Below are 5,315 nucleotides of genomic sequence, written 5' to 3' on the forward strand. Positions count from 1 at the left end.
AGCAGGGAAGTCAATCAATGGCAGCTAATATATAATTAATAGCTTCTTAATGCATTTCACTGTTGAATGTTGAAATCAACATTAAATGTTTTTCCATAATTTACTTTAAATTTTCATTTTTGCAAAAGAAATATTTTCAACATTACCAAAGCTTATTAATTTGACAATTAGAATAAATAAGATCATTCATTTTATTTTCTGTTCATATAAAGAAACATCCATCCAAGTGAAAATATGATTACTAAAGAGGCAGAAAATATTTCTTGTTATTATTTTATATCTTCTGTAAGTCTAGTCTTTGCTTTGGTTGAGATGCAGCACTCCATTTTCCACTTCTACAAGAAATGTTGGATGTTATTTTAAAGTTTAGGTTTATTTAAAAGATTTTAGAACTTATTAAAGAGGAGTCATTTGGCAATTTTAAGATATGTGATGCTTTGCATTTAGGTCTTTGATCCATTTAGAGTTGATACTTGTGTACAATGATAGGTAGGGTCCTGTTTCATTCTTCTGCATGCAGTCAGCCAGCTTACCCAGCACCACTTGCTGAATGAAGCCTCTTCTCCCTAATGGTTGCTATTGATGGCTTTGTCAAAGATGAGTTTGTTGACAGATTGAGTTTTTGCTTCTGGAATCACTATCCTGTTCCATTGGTCTATATGCCTTTTCTTGTACCAGGTTGTTTTGATTAATGTAGCCTTATGGTAAAGTTTAAAGTCTGGAATTGTGGTACCTCCTGCTTTGTTTCTTTGGCTGAGAATTGTTTTGGCTATTTGTGCTCTTTTTTGTTTCCATATGAATTTCTCCATATCTGAGGAGAATGAAATTGGTAATTTGATGGATTTTGCATTGAATCTGTAGATGGCCTTGGGTAGGATGGACATCTTAACAATATTGATTCTTCCAATCCATGAGCATGGAAGGTTTTTCCATTTGTTTGTGTCTTCTTTGATATCTTTGAGCAATGTTTTGTAGTTTTCATTGTAAAGGTCTTTCACTTCTCTGGCTGGGAAGATGCCAAGGTATTTCTTTTTTATTTTATTTTACTTTATTTTTTTTGTGGCTATTGAGAATGGGATTGTGCTTTTTAGTTGGTTCTCGGCCTGTTTGTCATTGGTATATAGAAATGCAACTGCATTTTGCATGTTGATTTTGTACCCTGAGACTTATTCCAAAGTCATTTTATCAGTGAAAGGAGGTTTTGACAGAGTTCCTTGAGTTTTCAAGGTGTAGGATCATATCCTCTGCAAAGAGGGATAACTAGACTTCCTCTTTTCCTATTAGGATACCTCAGATTTCCTTCTTTCGCCTAATTGCTCTATCTAGGATTTCCAACACTATGCTGAACAGGAGGGGTGAGAGTAGACAACCTTGTCTTGTTCCTGTTTTCAGGGGATATGCTTCTAACTTCTGTCCATTGAACAATATTTTGACTGTGGGTTTATCATAGGTGGTTCTTACTATTTTGAGGAATGTTCCTTCTGTGTCTAGGTGCTCAAGGATTTTTATCAAGAAGGGATGCTGAATTTGGTCAAAAGTTTTTTCTGCATCTAATGATATGATCGTGTGATTCTTGTTTTTACATCTGTTGATGTGTGGAATTATATTTATAGTCTTGCTCATGTTGAAACAGCCCTGCATTCTGGGAATGAAGCCTACTTGGTCATGGTGGATGATTCTTGATATGTGTTGTTGAATCCGATTTACTAGAATCGTGTTGAGAATTTTGGCATCTATGTTCATCAAGGAGATTGACCTAGTTCTCTTTTCTTGTTGGGTCTTTGCCAGGTTTGGTTATCAGTGTGATGTTAGCTTCATAAAATGATTTTGAGAGGTGTTCCGTCTTTCTCAATTGCTCAGAATAATTTCAATAGGATTGGTGTCAGCTCCTTTTTTTTTTAATTTAATATTTTGTAGAATTCAGTTGAGAAGCCATCTGGCCCAGGGCTTTGTGTGTGTGTGTGTGTGTGTGTGTGTGTGTGTGTGTGTGTGTGTGTGTGTGTGTGTATTGCTTTCTTATGATGAAGTCAATTTCTTGGATTGTTATTGGTCTATTAAAGGTTTCAATTTCTTATTTCAACCTTGGTAGGTGGTATGATGTCAGAGTCCTCCATTTCATTTAGGTTTTTGAGTTTGTTTCCATACAGGTGTGCATAGTAATCTCTGATAATCACCTTTAGAGACTCTGAGAAAATGCAGGAGACACCCATATGTACATTGAAATAGAAAACCAATTCTTGCCCATAACCCAAAAAGTATATGTCATAAAAGGTAAGATAGACAAGTGGGACCTCATCAATCTGAAAAGCTTTAGCATAGCAGAAGAAACCATCAAGAGAACAGGAAGACAGCTCACAGATGGGGGAAAAATTTTGCTAACTGTGTGTGCCTGATAAAGGACTAACATCTAGGATCTACAAGGAACTCAAACACACATAAAATAAAAAAACAAACAACTCAATTAGAAAGTGGGCAAAAGACAAGAATAGACACTTCTCAAAAGAAGACATATGAACAGCCAACAGACACATGAAAAAATGCTCAGTCTCACTAATCATCAGAGAAATGAAGATCAAAACCACAGTGAGACACCACCTAACTCCTGTAAGAAGGGCCTTCATTAATAAAACAAAAAACAACAGATGCTGGTGAGGATGTGGAGATAAAGGGAATGCTTCTATACTATTGGTAGGAATGCAAACTAGTTTAGCTTCTATGGAAAACAGGGTGGTGATTTTTAAAAGAACTAGAAATTGACCTTCCATGCAACCCAACATTCCCCCTCCTGGGATTATACGTGGTAGAATTCAAATCATTCTAAAAAAAGATACCTGCACATGCATGTTTATTGCAGCACTATTCACAATAGCAAAAACCTGGAACTAACCCTGTTGCCCATCAAAAGTGGACTGGATAAAGAATATGTGGTACATACACATGATGGAATACTATGCAGACATAAAGAAGGACAAAATTATGGACTACACAGCAACTTGGATGGATTTAGAGTCTATCATACTAAGTGATCTATCACACAAACAGAGAGCTGAATACTACATCTTCTCACTTATAAGTGGGTCCTGAAAATTTATCACAATACTGTAGAAGAGGGGTCAGCAGAATACTGACCCCTCTCAGGGGATACTCTCAGGGGAAGGGAGGGAGACATAATTTCACTAAGGGTAGCTGACCTTAAACCAGGGGAAGTGAGAACCAGCTGGAGGCCCAAACTTCACCTGCACATAAACTACTTATGTACCTAATCCTGACTTGTACCCCACATCTTTATAATTTTTTAAAAAATATGCGATGTACCCAAGACCCTTAAAAAAGTGGTAATGTGCTCAAGTTTAAGTAAAATTTACTTCCGTATTCTGGACTCCAGTGCATATAAAATTCCAAGTGCAAGGAATAAAAGTAGAAGATTAAAGTTATTATCTAGAAAGTTCTGGCCTGGCACAAACGTAAATCAGAAATATACTGGCATCACTTATCCTCTGGATATTTACTAGAAGGAAACTTCAAGAAAAACAAACAAACAAAACAAAATATGATCTTCCTCACCAGTAAAGTCAGGGTGTCAAAATCTGGAGGCATTTTGGTTACATTTGATATCTGTCCAAAAAGGAAAAACCACTGAGGTGCAAATAGCCCATAATGGGCAACTAACATTATCAAGGAAATAGGAAGAGGACAGTCAGTGAGAGATTAACGTAAATAACAGTACAAGTTTGCCTGGAAAGCTAAGGCGTAAAGAATCTGACTTAGATTTTAACCCTTTAAAGGCTACAAATTAGGGTCACCACTAAGTCAACACCTACTTACAAAGTCTTATACCAAGAGGGCAGGGTTTGAGGTTTAAGCCGGGAGGTACAAATAGAATACAGTGTTACTTTGGACAGCAACGTGTTTTGAGCTCTACATGTTCTAAAACAAATTTTTCCACTCTTTTGACAAGCACCTTTGAGGACAGGAGCCCTGTCTTATGCTGAACTGCCCACCTGCTTCCTCCAGCCCCAAACCCAGAATCAACTAGTAACTAACAAAAGTTCTGTTAAATAAGTAAATAACCAAAACAATGATGAACTTAAATAAATGCATAGGTGATGTGTCCATAATAATCTAGTAAGGAAATAAGGATTATTTGGGGCGCAACCCTTAGTTTTGAGTACCTGAAATATCTTATCTTTCTGTAATAATCAACCAACTTACAAAAACCAATCATTTACATAGAAGAAAGAGAAAACAGTGAGTTAGGTGGATAGTTTCAGAGCCAATGTATGAGTAAAGACAGGCTAGATTATGGCCATAAATTACTCAGTCTCAATGGTTTGCAATTACAGAGGTTGATTTCTTCCTCTGTTGCTTGCTGGCTGCACATTAGTTGTGACAAGGTATTGCCAGTCTCATGGCAGAAGGACAAGCAGAAGGTATAGGATGAGTGACAGACAAACCACAGGTGAGCACAGAGAATGTTTTGAACAACAATCTATCCACGCTATCTAAAAGAAGAATGTGAGGTAAACCAAATTTAACAGAGTTAATTAAGCAAAAGAACAATTTGTGAATTAGGCAGCCCCCAGAACCAGAATAGACTCAGAAAGAGTCCAGGGCTGCTGCATGGTTGGATAACATTTATAAACAGAAAAAGATAAGTGATGTACAGAAAATGAAAATGCGGTAGGGAAACAGCTGAATTAGTTACAGCTCTGAGGTTACCTTATTTGAACTCGGTTAAGCAATTGGTCCCCTGTGATTGGCTGAGACTTAGCTGCTGTGATTGGCTGAGACTCAGCTACTTGTTACAAGAGGAGATTTCAGTCTGTTTACACATCAAACTGGGTTATAGTTCACTGTGTAAAGAGACACCTTTATGTCAAACTTAAAATATGTAAGAAGACAGCTTTAGGCCAAGCTTAATTCAACTTAACACACCCAAGAAAATAATTCTGATTTCTAGTTAATGATGATGAACATGCTTTTATATGTTCCTATAGATAGCTCATACTATTGATAGTCTGATAACTTTTAAAGGAAGAGTATTCTTGATGTTTTGGAACCAAAGCAGAATATGACAAATAAAAACAAAATTTTAAGTAATTTACTATCTATGGGAGAGAGCATGAGTATAAAATCATATCTGCCCAGTTTCTCCCTAGTATGTTGGGGGTGTTTTTTTTTCCTTTCCTTGTCATTTATGCAGAAGGTCACACAGATAGTACATTCATTAGTGTTAAATAGCAACACAACATCCCCTCCAAATAATAGCTAATATGTCCTTAGTCGTCAGTATGTGCCAAGAATTGTTTTAAGTG

The sequence above is a fragment of the Carlito syrichta genome, unplaced genomic scaffold (assembly GCF_000164805.1).
Source record: "Carlito syrichta isolate Samal-C Ts95f unplaced genomic scaffold, Tarsius_syrichta-2.0.1 Scaffold305857, whole genome shotgun sequence".
NCBI classification, from domain to species: Eukaryota; Metazoa; Chordata; class Mammalia; order Primates; family Tarsiidae; genus Carlito; species Carlito syrichta.